The sequence below is a fragment of the Pleurodeles waltl genome, chromosome 1_2 (genome assembly GCF_031143425.1).
Source record: "Pleurodeles waltl isolate 20211129_DDA chromosome 1_2, aPleWal1.hap1.20221129, whole genome shotgun sequence".
NCBI classification, from domain to species: Eukaryota; Metazoa; Chordata; class Amphibia; order Caudata; family Salamandridae; genus Pleurodeles; species Pleurodeles waltl.
The window spans coordinates 546365021-546389132 of record NC_090437.1 but is presented as its reverse complement, the minus strand read 5'-3'; positions in this window follow the sequence as shown (position 1 = coordinate 546389132).

The following is a 24112-nucleotide window of genomic DNA, read 5'->3' as shown; positions in this document are numbered from 1 at the left end:
GAAAGGAGCAGGCCTCACAGTAGTGGAAAACAAATTTAGGAGTTTTCCACTACCAGGACATAAGAATCACACAGGTATATGTCCTGCTTTTTACATGTTATTAGGCATTTTTTAACTTTGAAGGCCAGAGTTTCGGCTTTCTCTCTTTCCTGGGGCAATTCCTTCGCTAAAAATCAATTATTAGGGAAAGGGAAAAAACTAACATTTTTATTTTTCCTGATTTTACCTGCATTGGGGGCACATTCCTGTTTTCGTCTGTATTTTGGGGGCATTATTTGGTTTTTCTGATCACAGCAACCTTGGGGGCCCGTGTTCAGTGGTCTCCGGTTGCTCATCTCTTTTTACTTTCTTACTTCCTGGTTGTGACTAAACTAGACCGCCATTTTTGTTAGCGGTATAGTTGTTCCTGGGCTCTTGAGCCTCGTTCGGCTCCCCCGGCTTATTTAATGCCAGAAGGACGCCGGCTGGGCAACAGATACGATTGTGTAAGCTTTTTTAAGGAAAAGAACGTTTTTAACTGTTATTAGGCATTTTTAACTGTTATTAGGCATTTTTTAACTTTGAAGGCCAGAGTTTCGGCTTTCTCTCTTTCCTGGGGCAATTCCTTCGCTAAAAATCAATTATTAGGGAAAGGGAAAAAACAAACATTTTTATTTTTCCTGATTTTACCTGCATTGGGGGCACATTCCTGTTTTCGTCTGTATTTTGGGGGCATTATTTGGTTTTTCTGATCACAGCAACCTTGGGGGCCCGTGTTCAGTGGTCTCCGGTTGCTCATCTCTTTTTACTTTCTTACTTCCTGGTTGTGACTAAACTAGACCGCCATTTTTGTTAGCGGTCTAGTTGTTCCTGGGCTCTTGAGCCTTGTTCGGCTCCCCCGGCTTATTTAATGCCAGAAGGACGCCGGCTGGGCACCAGATACGATCGTGTAAGCTTTTTTAAGGAAATTAACGTTTTTAACTGTTATTAGGCATTTTTAACTGTTATTAGGCATTTTTTAACTTTGAAGGCCAGAGTTTCGGCTTTCTCTCTTTCCTGGGGCAATTCCTTTGCTAAAAATCAATTATTAGGGAAAGGGAAAAAACAAACATTTTTATTTTTCCTGATTTTACCTGCATTGGGGGCACATTCCTGTTTTCGTCTGTATTTTGGGGGCATTATTTGGTTTTTCTGATCACAGCAACCTTGGGGGCCCGTGTTCAGTGGTCTCCGGTTGCTCATCTCTTTTTACTTTCTTACTTCCTGGTTGTGACTAAACTAGACCGCCATTTTTGTTAGCGGTCTAGTTGTTCCTGGGCTCTTAAGCCTCGTTCGGCTCCCCCGGCTTATTTAATGCCAGAAGGACGCCGGCTGGGCACCAGATACGATCGTGTAAGCTTTTTTAAGGAAATGAACGTTTTTAATTATTATTAGGCATTTTTAACTGTTATTAGGCATTTTTTAACTTTGAAGGCCAGAGTTTCAGCTTTCGCTCTTTCCTGGGGCAATTCCTTTGCTAAAAATCAATTATTAGGGAAAGGGAAAAAACAAACATTTTTATTTTTCCTGATTTTACCTGCATTGGGGGCACATTCCTGTTTTCGTCTGTATTTTGGGGGCATTATTTGGTTTTTCTGATCACAGCAACCTTGGGGGCCCGTGTTCAGTGGTCTCCGGTTGCTCATCTCTTTTTACTTTCTTACTTCCTGGTAGTGACTAAACTAGACCGCCATTTTTGTTAGCGGTCTAGTTGTTCCTGGGCTCTTGAGCCTCGTTCGGCTCCCCCGGCTTATTTAATGCCAGAAGGACGCCGGCTGGGCACCAGATACGATCGTGTAAGCTTTTTTAAGGAAATGAACGTTTTTAACTGTTATTAGGCATTTTTAACTGTTATTAGGCATTTTTTAACTTTGAAGGCCAGAGTTTCGGCTTTCTCTCTTTCCTGGGGCAATTCCTTCGCTAAAAATCAATTATTAGGGAAAGGGAAAAAACTAACATTTTTATTTTTCCTGATTTTACCTGCATTGGGGGCACATTCCTGTTTTCGTCTGTATTTTGGGGGCATTATTTGGTTTTTCTGATCACAGCAACCTTGGGGGCCCGTGTTCAGTGGTCTCCGGTTGCTCATCTCTTTTTACTTTCTTACTTCCTGGTTGTGACTAAACTAGACCGCCATTTTTGTTAGCGGTCTAGTTGTTCCTGGGCTCTTAAGCCTCGTTCGGCTCCCCCGGCTTATTTAATGCCAGAAGGACGCTGGCTGGGCACCAGATACGATCGTGTAAGCTTTTTTAAGGAAATGAACGTTTTTAATTGTTATTAGGCATTTTTAACTGTTATTAGGCATTTTTTAACTTTGAAGGCCAGAGTTTCGGCTTTCTCTCTTTCCTGGGGCAATTCCTTTGCTAAAAATCAATTATTAGGGAAAGGGAAAAAACAAACATTTTTATTTTTCCTGATTTTACCTGCATTGGGGGCACATTACTGTTTTCGTCTGTATTTTGGGGGCATTATTTGGTTTTTCTGATCACAGCAACCTTGGGGGCCCGTGTTCAGTGGTCTCCGGTTGCTCATCTCTTTTTACTTTCTTACTTCCTGGTTGTGACTAAACTAGACCGCCATTTTTGTTAGCGGTCTAGTTGTTCCTGGGCTCTTGAGCCTCGTTCGACTCCCCCGGCTTATTTAATGCCAGAAGGACGCCGGCTGGGCACCAGATACGATCGTGTAAGCTTTTTTAAGGAAATGAACGTTTTTAATTGTTATTAGGCATTTTTAACTGTTATTAGGCATTTTTTAACTTTGAAGGCCAGAGTTTCGGCTTTCTCTCTTTCCTGGGACAATTCCTTCGCTAAAAATCAATTATTAGGGAAAGGGAAAAAACAAACATTTTTATTTTTCCTGATTTTACCTGCATTGGGGGCACATTCCTGTTTTCGTCTGTATTTTGGGGGCATTATTTGGTTTTTCTGATCACAGCAACCTTGGGGGCCCGTGTTCAGTGGTCTCCGGTTGCTCATCTCTTTTTACTTTCTTACTTCCTTGTTGTCACTAAACTAGACCGCCATTTTTGTTAGCGGTCTAGTTGTTCCTGTGCTCTTGAGCCTCGTTCGGCTCCCCCGGCTTATTTAATGCCAGAAGGACGCCGGCTGGGCACAAGATACGATCGTGTAAGCTTTTTTAAGGAAATGAACGTTTTTAACTGTTATTAGGCATTTTTAACTGTTATTAGGCATTTTTTAACTTTGAAGGCCAGAGTTTCGGCTTTCTCTCTTTCCTGGGGCAATTCCTTCGCTAAAAATCAATTATTAGGGAAAGGGAAAAAACGAACATTTTTATTTTTCCTGATTTTACCTGCATTGGGGGCACATTCCTGTTTTCGTATGTATTTTGGGGGCATTATTTGGTTTTTCTGATCACAGCAACCTTGGGGGCCCGTGTTCAGTGGTCTCCGGTTGCTCATCTCTTTTTACTTTCTTACTTCCTGGTTGTGACTAAACTAGACCGCCATTTTTGTTAGCGGTGTAGTTGTTCCTGGGCTCTTAAGCCTCGTTCGGCTCCCCCGGCTTATTTAATGCCAGAAGGATGCCGGCTGGGCACCAGATACGATCGTGTAAGCTTTTTTAAGGAAATAAATGTTTTTAATTGTTATTAGGCATTTTTAACTGTTATTAGGCATTTTTTAACTTTGAAGGCCAGAGTTTCGGCTTTCTCTCTTTCCTGGGGCAATTCCTTCGCTAAAAATCAATTATTAGGGAAAGGTAAAAAACTAACATTTTTATTTTTCCTGATTTTACCTGCATTGGGGGCACATTCCTGTTTTCGTCTGTATTTTGGGGGCATTATTTGGTTTGTCTGATCACAGCAACCTTGGGGGCCCGTGTTCAGTGGTCTCCGGTTGCTCATCTCTTTTTACATTCTTACTTCCTAGTTGTGACTAAACTAGACCGCCATTTTTGTTAGCGGTCTAGTTGTTCCTGGGCTCTTGAGCCTCGTTCGGCTCCCCCGGCTTATTTAATGCCAGAAGGACGCCGGCTGGGCACCCGATACAATCGTGTAAGCTTTTTTAAGGAAATGAACGTTTTTAACTGTTATTAGGCATTTTTAACTGTTATTAGGCATTTTTTAACTTTGAAGGCCAGAGTTTCGGCTTTCTCTCTTTCCTGGGGCAATTCCTTCGCTAAAAATCAATTATTAGGGAAAGGGAAAAAACTAACATTTTTATTTTTCCTGATTTTACCTGCATTGGGGGCACATTCCTGTTTTCGTCTGTATTTTGGGGGCATTATTTGTTTTTTCTGATCACAACAACCTTGGGGGCCCGTGTTCAGTGGTCTCCGGTTGCTCATCTCTTTTTACTTTCTTACTTCCTGGTTGTGACTAAACTAGACCGCCATTTTTGTTAGCGGTCTAGTTGTTCCTGGGCTCTTAAGCCTCGTTCGGCTCCCCCGGCTTATTTAATGCCAGAAGGACGCTGGCTGGGCACCAGATACGATGGTGTAAGCTTTTTTAAGGAAATGAACGTTTTTAATTGTTATCAGGCATTTTTAACTGTTATTAGGCATTTTTTAACTTTGAAGGCCAGAGTTTCGGCTTTCTCTCTTTCCTGGGGCAATTCCTTCGCTAAAAATCAATTATTAGGGAAAGGGAAAAAACAAACATTTTTATTTTTCCTGATTTTACCTGCATTGAGGGCACATTCCTGTTTTCTTCTGTATTTTGGGGGCATTATTTGGTTTTTCTGATCACAGCAACCTTGGGGGCCCGTGTTCAGTGGTCTCCGGTTGCTCATCTCTTTTTACTTTCTTACTTCCTGGTAGTGACTAAACTAGACCGCCATTTTTGTTAGCGGTCTAGTTGTTCCTGGGCTCTTGAGCCTCGTTCGGCTCCCCCGGCTTATTTAATGCCAGAAGGACGCCGGCTGGGCACCAGATACGATCGTGTAAGCTTTTTTAAGGAAATGAACGTTTTTAACTGTTATTAGGCATTTTTAACTGTTATTAGGCATTTTTTAACTTTGAAGGCCAGAGTTTCGGCTTTCTCTCTTTCCTGGGGCAATTCCTTCGCTAAAAATCAATTATTAGGGAAAGGGAAAAAACTAACATTTTTATTTTTCCTGATTTTACCTGCATTGGGGGCACATTCCTGTTTTCGTCTGTATTTTGGGGGCATTATTTGGTTTTTCTGATCACAGCAACCTTGGGGGCCCGTGTTCAGTGGTCTCCGGTTGCTCATCTCTTTTTACTTTCTTACTTCCTGGTTGTGACTAAACTAGACCGCCATTTTTGTTAGCGGTCTAGTTGTTCCTGGGCTCTTAAGCCTCGTTCGGCTCCCCCGGCTTATTTAATGCCAGAAGGACGCTGGCTGGGCACCAGATACGATTGTGTAAGCTTTTTTAAGGAAATGAACGTTTTTAATTGTTATTAGGCATTTTTAACTGTTATTAGGCATTTTTTAACTTTGAAGGCCAGAGTTTCGGCTTTCTCTCTTTCCTGGGGCATTTCCTTTGCTAAAAATCAATTATTAGGGAAAGGGAAAAAACAAACATTTTTATTTTTCCTGATTTTACCTGCATTGGGGGCACATTCCTGTTTTCGTCTGTATTTTGGGGGCATTATTTGGTTTTTCTGATCACAGCAACCTTGGGGGCCCGTGTTCAGTGGTCTCCGGTTGCTCATCTCTTTTTACTTTCTTACTTCCTGGTTGTGACTAAACTAGACCGCCATTTTTGTTAGCGGTCTAGTTGTTCCTGGGCTCTTGAGCCTCGTTCGACTCCCCCGGCTTATTTAATGCCAGAAGGACGCCGGCTGGGCACCAGATACGATCGTGTAAGCTTTTTTAAGGAAATGAACGTTTTTAATTGTTATTAGGCATTTTTAACTGTTATTAGGCATTTTTTAACTTTGAAGGCCAGAGTTTCGGCTTTCTCTCTTTCCTGGGACAATTCCTTCGCTAAAAATCAATTATTAGGGAAAGGGAAAAAACAAACATTTTTATTTTTCCTGATTTTACCTGCATTGGGGGCACATTCCTGTTTTCGTCTGTATTTTGGGGGCATTATTTGGTTTTTCTGATCACAGCAACCTTGGGGGCCCGTGTTCAGTGGTCTCCGGTTGCTCATCTCTTTTTACTTTCTTACTTCCTGGTTGTGACTAAACTAGACTGCCATTTTTGTTAGCGGTCTAGTTGTTCCTGTGCTCTTGAGCCTCGTTCGGCTCCCCCGGCTTATTTAATGCCAGAAGGACGCCGGCTGGGCACCAGATACGATCGTGTAAGCTTTTTTAAGGAAATGAACGTTTTTAACTGTTATTAGGCATTTTTAACTGTTATTAGGCATTTTTTAACTTTGAAGGCCAGAGTTTCGGCTTTCTCTCTTTCCTGGGGCAAATCCTTCGCTAAAAATCAATTATTAGGGAAAGGGAAAAAACGAACATTTTTATTTTTCCTGATTTTACCTGCATTGGGGGCACATTCCTGTTTTCGTATGTATTTTGGGGGCATTATTTGGTTTTTCTGATCACAGCAACCTTGGGGGCCCGTGTTCAGTGGTCTCCGGTTGCTCATCTCTTTTTACTTTCTTACTTCCTGGTTGTGACTAAACTAGACCGCCATTTTTGTTAGCGGTGTAGTTGTTCCTGGGCTCTTAAGCCTCGTTCGGCTCCCCCGGCTTATTTAATGCCAGAAGGACGCCGGCTGGGCACCAGATACGATTGTGTAAGCTTTTTTAAGGAAATGAATGTTTTTAATTGTTATTAGGCATTTTTAACTGTTATTAGGCATTTTTTAACTTTGAATGCCAGAGTTTCGGCTTTCTCTCTTTCCTGGGGCAATTCCTTCGCTAAAAATCAATTATTAGGGAAAGGTAAAAAACTAACATTTTTATTTTTCCTGATTTTACCTGCATTGGGGGCACATTCCTGTTTTCGTCTGTATTTTGGGGGCATTATTTGGTTTGTCTGATCACAGCAACCTTGGGGGCCCGTGTTCAGTGGTCTCCGGTTGCTCATCTCTTTTTACATTCTTACTTCCTGGTTGTGACTAAACTAGACCGCCATTTTTGTTAGCGGTCTAGTTGTTCCTGGGCTCTTGAGCCTCGTTCGGCTCCCCCGGCTTATTTAATGCCAGAAGGACGCCGGCTGGGCACCCGATACAATCGTGTAAGCTTTTTTAAGGAAATGAACGTTTTTAACTGTTATTAGGCATTTTTAACTGTTATTAGGCATTTTTTAACTTTGAAGGCCAGAGTTTCGGCTTTCTCTCTTTCCTGGGGCAATTCCTTCGCTAAAAATCAATTATTAGGGAAAGGGAAAAAACTAACATTTTTATTTTTCCTGATTTTACCTGCATTGGGGGCACATTCCTGTTTTCGTCTGTATTTTGGGGGCATTATTTGTTTTTTCTGATCACAACAACCTTGGGGGCCCGTGTTCAGTGGTCTCCGGTTGCTCATCTCTTTTTACTTTCTTACTTCCTGGTTGTGACTAAACTAGACCGCCATTTTTGTTAGCGGTCTAGTTGTTCCTGGGCTCTTAAGCCTCGTTCGGCTCCCCCGGCTTATTTAATGCCAGAAGGACGCTGGCTGGGCACCAGATACGATGGTGTAAGCTTTTTTAAGGAAATGAACGTTTTTAATTGTTATCAGGCATTTTTAACTGTTATTAGGCATTTTTTAACTTTGAAGGCCAGAGTTTCGGCTTTCTCTCTTTCCTGGGGCAATTCCTTCGCTAAAAATCAATTATTAGGGAAAGGGAAAAAACAAACATTTTTATTTTTCCTGATTTTACCTGCATTGGGGGCACATTCCTGTTTTCGTCTGTATTTTGGGGGCATTATTTGGTTTTTCTGATCACAGCAACCTTGGGGGCCCGTGTTCAGTGGTCTCCGGTTGCTCATCTCTTTTTACTTTCTTACTTCCTGGTTGTGACTAAACTAGACCGCCATTTTTGTTAGCGGTGTAGTTGTTCCTAGGCTCTTAAGCCTCGTTCGGCTCCCCCGGCTTATTTAATGCCAGAAGGACGCCGGCTGGGCACCAGATACGATCGTGTAAGCTTTTTTAAGGAAATTAATGTTTTTAATTGTTATTAGGCATTTTTAACTGTTATTAGGCATTTTTTAACTTTGAAGGCCAGAGTTTCGGCTTTCTCTCTTTCCTGGGGCAATTCCTTTGCTAAAAATCAATTATTAGGGAAAGGGAAAAAACTAACATTTTTATTTTTCCTGATTTTACCTGCATTGGGGGCACATTCCTGTTTTCGTCTGTATTTTGGGGGCATTATTTGGTTTGTCTGATCACAGCAACCTTGGGGGCCCGTGTTCAGTGGTCTCCGGTTGCTCATCTCTTTTTACATTCTTACTTCCTGGTTGTGACTAAACTAGACCGCCATTTTTGTTAGCGGTCTAGTTGTTCCTGGGCTCTTGAGCCTCGTTCGGCTCCCCCGGCTTATTTAATGCCAGAAGGACGCCGGCTGGGCACCAGATACAATCGTGTAAGCTTTTTTAAGGAAATGAACGTTTTTAACTGTTATTAGGCATTTTTAACTGTTATTAGGCATTTTTTAACTTTGAAGGCCAGAGTTTCGGCTTTCTCTCTTTCCTGGGGCAATTCCTTCGCTAAAAATCAATTATTAGGGAAAGGGAAAAAACTAACATTTTTATTTTTCCTGATTTTACCTGCATTGGGGGCACATTCCTGTTTTCGTCTGTATTTTGGGGGCATTATTTGTTTTTTCTGATCACAACAACCTTGGGGGCACGTGTTCAGTGGTCTCCGGTTGCTCATCTCTTTTTACTTTCTTACTTCCTGGTTGTGACTAAACTAGACTGCCATTTTTGTTAGCGGTCTAGTTGTTCCTGGGCTCTTTAGCCTCGTTCGGCTCCCCCGGCTTATTTAATGCCAGAAGGACGCTGGCTGGGCACCAGATACGATCGTGTAAGCTTTTTTAAGGAAATGAACGTTTTTAATTGTTATTAGGCATTTTTAACTGTTATTAGGCATTTTTTAACTTTGAAGGCCAGAGTTTCGGCTTTCTCTCTTTCCTGGGGCAATTCCTTTGCTAAAAATCAATTATTAGGGAAAGGGGAAAAACAAACATTTTTATTTTTCCTGATTTTACCTGCATTGGGGGCACATTCCTGTTTTCGTCTGTATTTTGTGGGCATTATTTGGTTTTTCTGATCACAGCAACCTTGGGGGCCCGTGTTCAGTGGTCTCCGGTTGCTCATCTCTTTTTACTTTCTTACTTCCTGGTTGTGACTAAACTAGACCGCCATTTTTGTTAGCGGTCTAGTTGTTCCTGGGCTCTTGAGCCTCGTTCGGCTCCCCCGGCTTATTTAATGCCAGAAGGACGCCGGCTGGGCACCAGATACGATCGTGTAAGCGTTTTTAAGGAAATTAACGTTTTTAACTGTTATTAGGCATTTTTAACTGTTATTAGGCATTTTTTAACTTTGAAGGCAAGAGTTTCGGCTTTCTCTCTTTCCTGGGGCAATTCCTTCGCTAAAAATCAATTATTAGGGAAAGGGAAAAAACAAACATTTTTATTTTTCCTGATTTTACCTGCATTGGGGGCACATTCCTGTTTTCGTCTGTATTTTGGGGGCATTATTTGGTTTTTCTGATCACAGCAACCTTGGGGGCCCGTGTTCAGTGGTCTCCGGTTGCTCATCTCTTTTTACTTTCTTACTTCCTGGTTGTGACTAAACTAGACCGCCATTTTTGTTAGCGGTCTAGTTGTTCCTGGGCTCTTAAGCCTCGTTCGGCTCCCCCGGCTTATTTAATGCCAGAAGGACGCCGGCTGGGCACCAGATACGATCGTGTAAGCTTTTTTAAGGAAATGAACGTTTTTAATTATTATTAGGCATTTTTAACTGTTATTAGGCATTTTTTAACTTTGAAGGCCAGAGTTTCGGCTTTCGCTCTTTCCTGGGGCAATTCCTTTGCTAAAAATCAATTATTAGGGAAAGGGAAAAAACAAACATTTTTATTTTTCCTGATTTTACCTGCATTGGGGGCACATTCCTGTTTTCGTCTGTATTTTGGGGGCATTATTTGGTTTTTCTGATCACAGCAACCTTGGGGGCCCGTGTTCAGTGGTCTCCGGTTGCTCATCTCTTTTTACTTTCTTACTTCCTGGTAGTGACTAAACTAGACCGCCATTTTTGTTACCGGTCTAGTTGTTCCTGGGCTCTTGAGCCTCGTTCGGCTCCCCCGGCTATTTAATGCCAGAAGGACGCCGGCTGGGCACCAGATACGATCGTGTAAGCTTTTTTAAGGAAATGAACGTGTTTAACTGTTATTAGGCATTTTTAACTGTTATTAGGCATTTTTTAACTTTGAAGGCCAGAGTTTCGGCTTTCTCTCTTTCCTGGGGCAATTCCTTCGCTAAAAATCAATTATTAGGGAAAGGGAAAAAACTAACATTTTTATTTTTCCTGATTTTACCTGCATTGGGGGCACATTCCTGTTTTCGTCTGTATTTTGGGGGCATTATTTGGTTTTTCTGATCACAGCAACCTTGGGGGCCCGTGTTCAGTGGTCTCCGGTTGCTCATCTCTTTTTACTTTCTTACTTCCTGGTTGTGACTAAACTAGACCGCCATTTTTGTTAGCGGTCTAGTTGTTCCTGGGCTCTTAAGCCTCGTTCGGCTCCCCCGGCTTATTTAATGCCAGAAGGACGCTGGCTGGGCACCAGATACGATCGTGTAAGCTTTTTTAAGGAAATGAACGTTTTTAATTGTTATTAGGCATTTTTAACTGTTATTAGGCATTTTTTAACTTTGAAGGCCAGAGTTTCGGCTTTCTCTCTTTCCTGGGGCAATTCCTTTGCTAAAAATCAATTATTAGGGAAAGGGAAAAAACAAACATTTTTATTTTTCCTGATTTTACCTGCATTGGGGGCACATTCCTGTTTTCGTCTGTATTTTGGGGGCATTATTTGGTTTTTCTGATCACAGCAACCTTGGGGGCCCGTGTTCAGTGGCCTCCGGTTGCTCATCTCTTTTTACTTTCTTACTTCCTGGTTGTGACTAAACTAGACCGCCATTTTTGTTAGCGGTCTAGTTGTTCCTGGGCTCTTGAGCCTCGTTCGACTCCCCCGGCTTATTTAATGCCAGAAGGACGCCGGCTGGGCACCAGATACGATCCTGTAAGCTTTTTTAAGGAAATGAACGTTTTTAATTGTTATTAGGCATTTTTAACTGTTATTAGGCATTTTTTAACTTTGAAGGCCAGAGTTTCGGCTTTCTCTCTTTCCTGGGACAATTCCTTCGCTAAAAATCAATTATTAGGGAAAGGGAAAAAACAAACATTTTTATTTTTCCTGATTTTACCTGCATTGGGGGCACATTCCTGTTTTCGTCTGTATTTTGGGGGCATTATTTGGTTTTTCTGATCACAGCAACCTTGGGGGCCTGTGTTCAGTGGTCTCCGGTTGCTCATCTCTTTTTACTTTCTTACTTCCTGGTTGTGACTAAACTAGACCGCCATTTTTGTTAGCGGTCTAGTTGTTCCTGTGCTCTTGAGCCTCGTTCGGCTCCCCCGGCTTATGTAATGCCAGAAGGACGCCGGCTGGGCACCAGATACGATCGTGTAAGCTTTTTTAAGGAAATGAACGTTTTTAACTGTTATTAGGCATTTTTAACTGTTATTAGGCATTTTTTAACTTTGAAGGCCAGAGTTTCGGCTTTCTCTCTTTCCTGGGGCAATTCCTTCGCTAAAAATCAATTATTAGGGAAAGGGAAAAAACAAACATTTTTATTTTTCCTGATTTTACCTGCATTGGGGGCACATTCCTGTTTTCGTATGTATTTTGGGGGCATTATTTGGTTTTTCTGATCACAGCAACCTTGGGGGCACGTGTTCAGTGGTCTCCGGTTGCTCATCTCTTTTTACTTTCTTACTTCCTGGTTGTGACTAAACTAGACCGCCATTTTTGTTAGCGGTGTAGTTGTTCCTGGGCTCTTAAGCATCGTTCGGCTCCCCCGGCTTATTTAATGCCAGAAGGACGCCGGCTGGGCACCAGATACGATCGTGTAAGCTTTTTTAAGGAAATGAATGTTTTTAATTGTTATTAGGCATTTTTTACTGTTATTAGGCATTTTTTAACTTTGAAGGCCAGAGTTTCGGCTTTCTCTCTTTCCTGGGGCAATTCCTTTGCTAAAAATCAATTATTAGGGAAAGGGAAAAAACTAACATTTTTATTTTTCCTGATTTTACCTGCATTGGGGGCACATTCCTGTTTTCGTCTGTATTTTGGGGGCATTATTTGGTTTGTCTGATCACAGCAACCTTGGGGGCCCGTGTTCAGTGGTCTCCGGTTGCTCATCTCTTTTTACATTCTTACTTCCTGGTTGTGACTAAACTAGACCGCCATTTTTGTTAGCGGTCTAGTTGTTCCTGGGCTCTTGAGCCTCGTTCGGCTCCCCCGGCTTATTTAATGCCAGAAGGACGCCGGCTGGGCACCAGATACAATCGTGTAAGCTTTTTTAAGGAAATGAACGTTTTTAACTGTTATTAGGCATTTTTAACTGTTATTAGGCATTTTTTTACTTTGAAGGCCAGAGTTTCGGCTTTCTCTCTTTCCTGGGGCAATTCCTTCGCTAAAAATCAATTATTAGGGAAAGGGAAAAAACAAACATTTTTATTTTTCCTGATTTTACCTGCATTGGGGGCACATTCCTGTTTTCGTCTGTATTTTGGGGGCATTATTTGTTTTTTCTGATCACAACAACCTTGGGGGCCCGTGTTCAGTGGTCTCCGGTTGCTCATCTCTTTTTACTTTCTTACTTCCTGGTTGTGACTAAACTAGACCGCCATTTTTGTTAGCGGTCTAGTTGTTCCTGGGCTCTTAAGCCTCGTTCGGCTCCCCCGGCTTATTTAATGCCAGAAGGACGCTGGCTGTGCACCAGATACGATCGTGTAAGCTTTTTTAAGGAAATGAACGTTTTTAATTGTTATTAGGCATTTTTAACTGTTATTAGGCATTTTTTAACTTTGAAGGCCAGAGTTTCGGCTTTCTCTCTTTCCTGGGGCAATTCCTTCGCTAAAAATCAATTATTAGGGAAAGGGAAAAAACAAACATTTTTATTTTTCCTGATTTTACCTGCATTGGGGGCACATTCCTGTTTTCGTCTGTATTTTGTGGGCATTATTTGGTTTTTCTGATCACAGCAACCTTGGGGGCCCGTGTTCAGTGGTCTCCGGTTGCTCATCTCTTTTTACTTTCTTACTTCCTGGTTGTGACTAAACTAGACCGCCATTTTTGTTAGCGGTCTAGTTGTTCCTGGGCTCTTGAGCCTCGTTCGGCTCCCCCGGCTTATTTAATGCCAGAAGGACGCCGGCTGGGCACCAGATACGATCGTGTAAGCTTTTTTAAGGAAATTAACGTTTTTAACTGTTATTAGGCATTTTTAACTGTTATTAGGCATTTTTTAACTTTGAAGGCCAGAGTTTCGGCTTTCTCTCTTTCCTGGGGCAATTCCTTCGCTAAAAATCAAATATTAGGGAAAGGGAAAAAACAAACATTTTTATTTTTCCTGATTTTACCTGCATTGGGGGCACATTCCTGTTTTCGTCTGTATTTTGGGGGCATTATTTGGTTTTTCTGATCACAGCAACCTTGGGGGCCCGTGTTCAGTGGTCTCCGGTTGCTCATCTCTTTTTACTTTCTTACTTCCTGGTTGTGACTAAACTAGACCGCCATTTTTGTTAGCGGTCTAGTTGTTCCTGGGCTCTTGAGCCTCGTTCGACTCCCCCGGCTTATTTAATGCCAGAAGGACGCTGGCTGGGCACCAGATACGATCGTGTAAGCTTTTTTAAGGAAATGAACGTTTTTAATTGTTATTAGGCATTTTTAACTGTTATTAGGCATTTTTTAAGTTTGAAGGCCAGAGTTTCGGCTTTCTCTCTTTCCTGGGGCAATTCCTTCGCTAAAAATCAATTATTAGGGAAAGGGAAAAAACAAACATTTTTATTTTTCCTGATTTTACCTGCATTGGGGGCACATTCCTGTTTTCGTCTGTATTTTGGGGGTATTATTTGGTTTTTCTGATCACAGCAACCTTGGGGGCCCGTGTTCAGTGGTCTCCGGTTGCTCATCTCTTTTTACTTTCTTACTTCCTGTTTGTGACTAAACTAGACCGCCATTTTTGTTAGCGGTCTAGTTGTTCCTGGGCTCTTGAGCCTCGTTCGGCTCCCCCGGCTTATTTAATGCCAGAAGGACGCCGGCAGGGCACCAGATACGATCGTGTAAGCTTTTTTAAGGAAATTAACGTTTTTAACTGTTATTAGGCATTTTTAACTGTTATTAGGCATTTTTTAACTTTGAAGGCCAGAGTTTCGGCTTTCTCTCTTTCCTGGGGCAATTCCTTCGCTAAAAATCAATTATTAGGGAAAGGGAAAAAACAAACATTTTTATTTTTCCTGATTTTACCTGCATTGGGGGCACATTCCTGTTTTCGTCTGTATTTTGGGGGCATTATTTGGTTTTTCTGATCACAGCAACCTTGGGGGCCCGTGTTCAGTGGTCTCCGGTTGCTCATCTCTTTTTACTTTCTTACTTCCTGGTTGTGACTAAACTAGACCGCCATTTTTGTTAGCGGTCTAGTTGTTCCTGGGCTCTTAAGCCTCGTTCGGCTCCCCCGGCTTATTTAATGCCAGAAGGAGGCTGGCTGGGCACCAGATACGATCGTGTAAGCTTTTTTAAGGAAATGAACGTTTTTAATTGTTATTAGGCATTTTTAACTGTTAATAGGCATTTTTTAACTTTGAAGGCCAGAGTTTCGGCTTTCTCTCTTTCCTGGGGCAATTCCTTTGCTGAAAATCAATTATTAGGGAAAGGGAAAAAACAAACATTTTTATTTTTCCTGATTTTACCTGCATTGGGGGCACATTCCTGTTTTCGTCTGTTTTTTGGGGGCATTATTTGGTTTTTCTGATCACAGCAACCTTGGGGGCCCGTGTTCAGTGGTCTCCGGTTGCTCATCTCTTTTTACTTTCTTACTTCCTGGTTGTGACTAAACTAGACCGCCATTTTTGTTAGCGGTCTAGTTGTTCCTGGGCTCTTGAGCCTCGTTCGACTCCCCCGGCTTATGTAATGCCAGAAGGACGCCGGCTGGGCACCAGATACGATCGTGTAAGCTTTTTTAAGGAAATGAACGTTTTTAACTGTTATTAGGCATTTTTAACTGTTATTAGGCATTTTTTAACTTTGAAGGCCAGAGTTTCGGCTTTCTCTCTTTCCTGGGGCAATTCCTTCGCTAAAAATCAATTATTAGGGAAAGGGAAAAAACAAACATTTTTATTTTTCCTGATTTTACCTGCATTGGGGGCACATTCCTGTTTTCGTCTGTATTTTAGGGGCATTATTTGGTTTTTCTGATCACAGCAACCTTGGGGGCACGTGTTCAGTGGTCTCCGGTTGCTCATCTCTTTTTACTTTCTTACTTCCTGGTTGTGACTAAACTAGACCGCCATTTTTGTTAGCGGTGTAGTTGTTCCTGGGCTCTTAAGCCTCGTTCGGCTCCCCCGGCTTATTTAATGCCAGAAGGACGCCGGCTGGGCACCAGATACGATCGTGTAAGCTTTTTTAAGGAAATGAATGTTTTTAATTGTTATTAGGCATTTTTAACTGTTATTAGGCATTTTTTAACTTTGAAGGCCAGAGTTTCGGCTTTCTCTCTTTCCTGGGGCAATTCCTTTGCTAAAAATCAATTATTAGGGAAAGGGAAAAAACTAACATTTTTATTTTTCCTGATTTTACCTGCATTGGGGGCACATTCCTGTTTTCGTCTGTATTTTGGGGGCATTATTTGGTTTGTCTGATCACAGCAACCTTGGGGGCCCGTGTTCAGTGGTCTCCGGTTGCTCATCTCTTTTTACATTCTTACTTCCTGGTTGTGACTAAACTAGACCGCCATTTTTGTTAGTGGTCTAGTTGTTCCTGGGCTCTTGAGCCTCGTTCGGCTCCCCCGGCTTATTTAATGCCAGAAGGACGCCGGCTGGGCACCAGATACAATCGTGTAAGCTTTTTTAAGGAAATGAACGTTTTTAACTGTTATTAGGCATTTTTAACTGTTATTAGGCATTTTTTAACTTTGAAGGCCAGAGTTTCGGCTTTCTCTCTTTCCTGGGGCAATTCCTTCGCTAAAAATCAATTATTAGGGAAAGGGAAAAAACAAACATTTTTATTTTTCCTGATTTTACCTGCATTGGGGGCACATTCCTGTTTTCGTCTGTATTTTGGGGGCATTATTTGTTTTTTCTGATCACAACAACCTTGGGGGCCCGTGTTCAGTGGTCTCCGGTTGCTCATCTCTTTTTACTTTCTTACTTCCTGGTTGTGACTAAACTAGACCGCCATTTTTGTTAGCGGTCTAGTTGTTCCTGGGCTCTTAAGCCTCGTTCGGCTCCCCCGGCTTATTTAATGCCAGAAGGACGCTGGCTGTGCACCAGATACGATCGTGTAAGCTTTTTTAAGGAAATGAACGTTTTTAATTGTTATTAGGCATTTTTAACTGTTATTAGGCATTTTTTAACTTTGAAGGCCAGAGTTTCGGCTTTCTCTCTTTCCTGGGGCAATTCCTTCGCTAAAAATCAATTATTAGGGAAAGGGAAAAAACAAACATTTTTATTTTTCCTGATTTTACCTGCATTGGGGGCACATTCCTGTTTTCGTCTGTATTTTGGGGGCATTATTTGGTTTTTCTGATCACAGCAACCTTGGGGGCCCGTGTTCAGTGGTCTCCGGTTGCTCATCTCTTTTTACTTTCTTACTTCCTGGTTGTGACTAAACTAGACCGCCATTTTTGTTAGCGGTCTAGTTGTTCCTGGGCTCTTGAGCCTCGTTCGGCTCCCCCGGCTTATTTAATGCCAGAAGGACGCCGGCTGGGCACCAGATACGATCGTGTAAGCTTTTTTAAGGAAATTAACGTTTTTAACTGTTATTAGGCATTTTTAACTGTTATTAGGCATTTTTTAAATTTGAAGGCCAGAGTTTCGTCTTTCTCTCTTTCCTGGGGCAATTCCTTCGCTAAAAATCAAATATTAGGGAAAGGGAAAAAACAAACATTTTTATTTTTCCTGATTTTACCTGCATTGGGGGCACATTCCTGTTTTCGTCTGTATTTTGGGGGCATTATTTGGTTTTTCTGATCACAGCAACCTTGGGGGCCCGTGTTCAGTGGTCTCCGGTTGCTCATCTCTTTTTACTTTCTTACTTCCTGGTTGTGACTAAACTAGACCGCCATTTTTGTTAGCGGTCTAGTTGTTCCTGGGCTCTTGAGCCTCGTTCGACTCCCCCGGCTTATTTAATGCCAGAAGGACGCTGGCTGGGCACCAGATACGATCGTGTAAGCTTTTTTAAGGAAATGAACGTTTTTAATTGTTATTAGGCATTTTTAACTGTTATTAGGCATTTTTTAACTTTGAAGGCCAGAGTTTCGGCTTTCTCTCTTTCCTGGGGCAATTCCTTCGCTAAAAATCAATTATTAGGGAAAGGGAAAAAACAAACATTTTTATTTTTCCTGATTTTACCTGCATTGGGGGCACATTCCTGTTTTCGTCTGTATTTTGGGGGTATTATTTGGTTTTTCTGATCACAGCAACCTTGGGGGCCCGTGTTCAGTGGTCTCCGGTTGCTCATCTCTTTTTACTTTCTTACTTCCTGTTTGTGACTAAACTAGACCGCCATTTTTGTTAGCGGTCTAGTTGTTCCTGGGCTCTTGAGCCTCGTTCGGCTCCCCCGGCTTATTTAATGCCAGAAGGACGCCGGCAGGGCACCAGATACGATCGTGTAAGCTTTTTTAAGGAAATTAACGTTTTTAACTGTTATTAGGCATTTTTAACTGTTATTAGGCATTTTTTAACTTTGAAGGCCAGAGTTTCGGCTTTCTCTCTTTCCTGGGGCAATTCCTTCGCTAAAAATCAATTATTAGGGAAAGGGAAAAAACTAACATTTTTATTTTTCCTGATTTTACCTGCATTGGGGGCACATTCCTGTTTTCGTCTGTATTTTGGGGGCATTATTTGGTTTTTCTGATCACAGCAACCTTGGGGGCCCGTGTTCAGTGGTCTCCGGTTGCTCATCTCTTTTTACTTTCTTACTTCCTGGTTGTGACTAAACTAGACCGCCATTTTTGTTAGCGGTCTAGTTGTTCCTGGGCTCTTAAGCCTCGTTCGGCTCCCCCGGCTTATTTAATGCCAGAAGGACGCTGGCTGGGCACCAGATACGATCGTGTAAGCTTTTTTAAGGAAATGAACGTTTTTAATTGTTATTAGGCATTTTTAACTGTTAATAGGCATTTTTTTAACTTTGAAGGCCAGAGTTTCGGCTTTCTCTCTTTCCTGGGGCAATTCCTTTGCTAAAAATCAATTATTAGGGAAAGGGAAAAAACAAACATTTTTATTTTTCCTGATTTTACCTGCATTGGGGGCACATTCCTGTTTTCGTCTGTTTTTTTGGGGAATTATTTGGTTTTTCTGATCACAGCAACCTTGGGGGCCCGTGTTCAGTGGTCTCCGGTTGCTCATCTCTTTTTACTTTCTTACTTCCTGGTTGTGACTAAACTAGACCGCCATTTTTGTTAGCGGTCTAGTTGTTCCTGGGCTCTTGAGCCTCGTTCGACTCCCCCGGCTTATTTAATGCCAGAAGGACGCCGGCTGGGCACCAGATACGATCGTGTAAGCTTTTTTAAGGAAATGAACGTTTTTAATTGTTATTAGACATTTTTAACTGTTATTAGGCATTTTTTAACTTTGAAGGCCAGAGTTTCGGCTTTCTCTCTTTCCTGGGACAATTCCTTCGCTAAAAATCAATTATTAGGGAAAGGGAAAAAACAAACATTTTTATTTTTCCTGATTTTACCTGCATTGGGGGCACATTCCTGTTTTCGATTTTACCTGCATTGGGGGCACATTCCTGTTTTCGTCTGTATTTTGGGGGCATTATTTGGTTTTTCTGATCACAGCATCCTTGGGGGCCTGTGTTCAGTGGTCTCCGGTTGCTCATCTCTTTTTACTTTCTTACTTCCTGGTTGTGACTAAACTAGACCGCCATTTTTGTTAGCGGTCTAGTTGTTCCTGTGCTCTTGAGCCTCGTTCGGCTCCCCCGGCTTATTTAATGCCAGAAGGACGCCGGCTGGGCACCAGATACGATCATGTAAGCTTTTTTAAGGAAATGAACGTTTTTAACTGTTATTAGGCATTTTTAACTGTTATTAGGCATTTTTTAACTTTGAAGGCCAGAGTTTCGGCTTTCTCTCTTTCCTGGGGCAATTCCTTTGCTAAAAATCAATTATTAGTGAAAGGGAAAAAACAATTTTTTTTTTTTCCTGATTTTACCTGCATTGGGAGCACATTCCTGTTTTCGTCTGTATTTTGGGGGCATTATTTGGCTTTTCTGATCACAGCAACCTTGGGGGCCCGTGTTCAGTGGTCTCCGGTTGCTCATCTCTTTTTACTTTCTTACTTCCTGGTTGTGACTAAACTAGACCGCCATTTTTGTTAGCGGTCTAGTTGTTCCTGTGCTCTTGAGCCTCCTTCGGCTCCCCCGGCTTATTTAATGCCAGAAGGACGCCGGCTGGGCACCAGATACAATTGTGTAAGTTTTTTTAAGGAAATGAACGTTTTTAACTGTTATTAGGCATTTTTTAACTTTGAAGGCCAGAGTTTCGGCTTTCTCTCTTTCCTGGGGCAATTCCTTCGCTAAAAATCAATTATTAGAGAAAGGGAAAAAACTAACATTTTTATTTTTCCTGATTTTACCTGCATTGGGGGCACATTCCTGTTTTGTCTGTATTTTGGGGGCATTATTTGGTTTTTCTGATCACAGCAACCTTGGGGGCCCGTGTTCAGTGGTCTCCGGTTGCTCATCTCTTTTTACTTTCTTACTTCCTGGTTGTGACTAAACTAGACCGCCATTTTTGTTAGCGGTCTAGTTGTTCCTGGGCTCTTGAGCCTCGTTCGACTCCCCCGGCTTATTTAATGCCAGAAGGACGCCGGCTGGGCACCAGATACGATCGTGTAAGCTTTTTTAAGGAAATGAACGTTTTTAATTGTTATTAGGCATTTTTAACTGTTATTAGGCATTTTTTAACTTTGAAGGCCAGAGTTTCGGCTTTCTCTCTTTCCTGGGACAATTCCTTCGCTAAAAATCAATTATTAGGGAAAGGGAAAAAACAAACATTTTTATTTTTCCTGATTTTACCTGCATTGGGGGCACATTCCTGTTTTCGTCTGTATTTTGGGGGCATTATTTGGTTTTTCTGATCACAGCATCCTTGGGGGCCTGTGTTCAGTGGTCTCCGGTTGCTCATCTCTTTTTACTTTCTTACTTCCTGTTTGTGACTAAACTAGACCGCCATTTTTGTTAGCGGTCTAGTTGTTCCTGTGCTCTTGAGCCTCGTTCGGCTCCCCCGGCTTATTTAATGCCAGAAGGACGCCGGCTGGGCACCAGATACGATCGTGTAAGCTTTTTTAAGGAAATGAACGTTTTTAACTGTTATTAGGCATTTTTAACTGTTATGAGGCATTTTTTAACTTTGAAGGCCAGAGTTTCGGCTTTCTCTCTTTCCTGGGGCAATTCCTTCGCTAAAAATCAATTATTAGGGAAAGGGAAAAAACTAACATTTTTATTTTTCCTGATTTTACCTGCATTGGGGGCACATTCCTGTTTTCGTATGTATTTTGGGGGCATTATTTGGTTTTTCTGATCACAGCAACCTTGGGGGCCCGTGTTCAGTGGTCTCTGGTTGCTCATCTCTTTTTACTTTCTTACTTCCTGGTTGTGACTAAACTAGACCGCCATTTTTGGGAGCGGTGTAGTTGTTCCTGGGCTCTTAAGCCTCGTTCGGCTCCCCCGGCTTATTTAATGCCAGAAGGACGCCGGCTGGGCACCAGATACGATCGTGTAAGCTTTTTTAAGGAAATGAATGTTTTTAATTGTTATTAGGCATTTTTAACTGTTATTAGGCATTTTTTAACTTTGAAGGCCAGAGTTTCGGCTTTCTCTCTTTCCTGGGGCAATTCCTTTGCTAAAAATCAATTATTAGGGAAAGGGAAAAAACAAACATTTTTATTTTTCCTGATTTTACCTGCATTGGGGGCACATTCCTGTTTTCGTCTGTATTTTGGGGGCATTATTTGGTTTTTCTGATCACAGCAACCTTGGGGGCCCGTGTTCAGTGGTCTCCGGTTGCTCATCTCTTTTTACTTTCTTACTTCCTGGTTGTGACTAAACTAGACCGCCATTTTTGTTAGCGGTCTAGTTGTTCCTGGGCTCTTAAGCCTCGTTCGGCTCCCCCGGCTTATTTAATGCCAGAAGGACGCTGGCTGGGCACCAGATATGATCGTGTAAGCTTTTTTAAGGAAATGAACGTTTTTAATTGTTATTAGGCATTTTTAACTGTTATTAGGCATTTTTTAACTTTGAAGGCCAGAGTTTCGGCTTTCTCTCTTTCCTGGGGCAATTCCTTCGCTAAAAATCAATTATTAGGGAAAGGGAAAAAACAAACATTTTTATTTTTCCTGATTTTACCTGCATTGGGGGCACATTCCTGTTTTCGTCTGTATTTTGGGGGCATTATTTGGTTTTTCTGATCACAGCATCCTTGGGGGCCTGTGTTCAGTGGTCTCCGGTTGCTCATCTCTTTTTACTTTCTTACTTCCTGGTTGTGACTAAACTAGACCGCCATTTTTGTTAGCGGTCTAGTTGTTCCTGTGCTCTTGAGCCTCGTTCGGCTCCCCCGGCTTATTTAATGCCAGAAGGACGCCGGCTGGGCACCAGATACGATCGTGTAAGCTTTTTTAAGGAAATGAACGTTTTTAACTGTTATTAGGCATTTTTAACTGTTATTAGGCATTTTTTAACTTTGAAGGCCAGAGTTTCGGCTTTCTCTCTTTCCTGGGGCAATTGCTTCGCTAAAAATCAATTATTAGGGAAAGGGAAAAAACAAACATTTTTATTTTTCCTGATTTTACCTGCATTGGGGGCACATTCCTGTTTTCGTCTGTATTTTGGGGGCATTATTTGTTTTTTCTGATCACAGCAACCTTGGGGGCCCGTGTTCAGTGGTCTCCGGTTGCTCATCTCTTTTTACTTTCTTACTTCCTGGTTGTGACTAAACTAGACCGCCATTTTTGTTAGCGGTCTAGTTGTTCCTGGGCTCTTAAGCCTCGTTCGGCTCCCCCGGCTTATTTAATGCCAGAAGGACGCTGGCTGGGCACCAGATACGATCGTGTAAGCTTTTTTAAGGAAATGAACGTTTTTAATTGTTATTAGGCATTTTTAACTGTTATTAGGCATTTTTTAACTTTGAAGGCCAGAGTTTCGGCTTTCTCTCTTTCCTGGGGCAATTCCTTTGCTAAAAATCAATTATTAGGGAAAGGGAAAAAACAAACATTTTTATTTTTCCTGATTTTACCTGCATTGGGGGCACATTCCTGTTTTCGTCTGTATTTTGGGGGCATTATTTGGTTTTTCTGATCACAGCAACCTTGGGGGCCCGTGTTCAGTGGTCTCCGGTTGCTCATCTCTTTTTACTTTCTTACTTCCTGGTTGTGACTAAACTAGACCGCCATTTTTGTTAGCGGTCTAGTTGTTCCTGGGCTCTTGAGCCTCGTTCGACTCCCCCGGCTTATTTAATGCCAGAAGGACGCCGGCTGGGCACCAGATACGATCGTGTAAGCTTTTTTAAGGAAATGAACGTTTTTAATTGTTATTAGGCATTTTTAACTGTTATTACGCATTTTTTAACTTTGAAGGCCAGAGTTTCGGCTTTCCCTCTTTCCTGGGACAATTCCTTCGCTAAAAATCAATTATTAGGGAAAGGGAAAAAACAAACATTTTTATTTTTCCTGATTTTACCTGCATTGGGGGCACATTCCTGTTTTCGTCTGTATTTTGGGGGCATTATTTGTTTTTTCTGATCACAGCATCCTTGGGGGCCTGTGTTCAGTGGTCTCTGGTTGCTCATCTCTTTTTACTTTCTTACTTCCTGGTTGTGACTAAACTAGACCGCCATTTTTGTTAGCGGTCTAGTTGTTCCTGTGCTCTTGAGCCTTGTTCGGCTCCCCCGGCTTATTTAATGCCAGAAGGACGCCGGCTGGGCACCAGATACGATCGTGTAAGCTTTTTTAAGGAAATGAAAGTTTTTAACTGTTATTAGGCATTTTTAACTGTTATTAGGCATTTTTTAACTTTGAAGGCCAGAGTTTCGGCTTTCTCTCTTTCCTGGGGCAATTCCTTTGCTAAAAATCAATTATTAGGGAAAGGGAAAAAACTAACATTTTTATTTTTCCTGATTTTACCTGCATTGGGGGCACATTCCTGTTTTCGTATGTATTTTGGGGGCATTATTTGGTTTTTCTGATCACAGCAACCTTGGGGGCCTGTGTTCAGTGGTCTCCGGTTGCTCATCTCTTTTTACTTTCTTACTTCCTGGTTGTGACTAAACTAGACCGCCATTTTTGTTAGCGGTCTAGTTGTTCCTGGGCTCTTAAGCCTCGTTCGGCTCCCCCGGCTTATTTAATGCCAGAAGGACGCTGGCTGGGCACCAGATACGATCGTGTAAGCTTTTTTAAGGAAATGAACGTTTTTAATTGTTATTAGGCATTTTTAACTGTTATTAGGCATTTTTTAACTTTGAAGGCCAGAGTTTCGGCTTTCTCTCTTTCCTGGGGCAATTCCTTCGCTAAAAATCAATTATTAGGGAAAGGGAAAAAACAAACATTTTTATTTTTCCTGATTTTACCTGCATTGGGGGCACATTCCTGTTTTCGTCTGTATTTTGGGGGCATTATTTGGTTTTTCTGATCACAGCAACCTTGGGGGCCCGTGTTCAGTGGTCTCCGGTTGCTCATCTCTTTTTACTTTCTTACTTCCTGGTTGTGACTAAACTAGACCGCCATTTTTGTTAGCGGTCTAGTTGTTCCTGGGCTCTTGAGCCTCGTTCGACTCCCCCGGCTTATTTAATGCCAGAAGGACGCCGGCTGGGCACCAGACACGATCGTGTAAGCTTTTTTAAGGAAATGAACGTTTTTAATTGTTATTAGGCATTTTTAACTGTTATTACGCATTTTTTAACTTTGAAGGCCAGAGTTTCGGCTTTCTCTCTTTCCTGGGACAATTCCTTCGCTAAAAATCAAT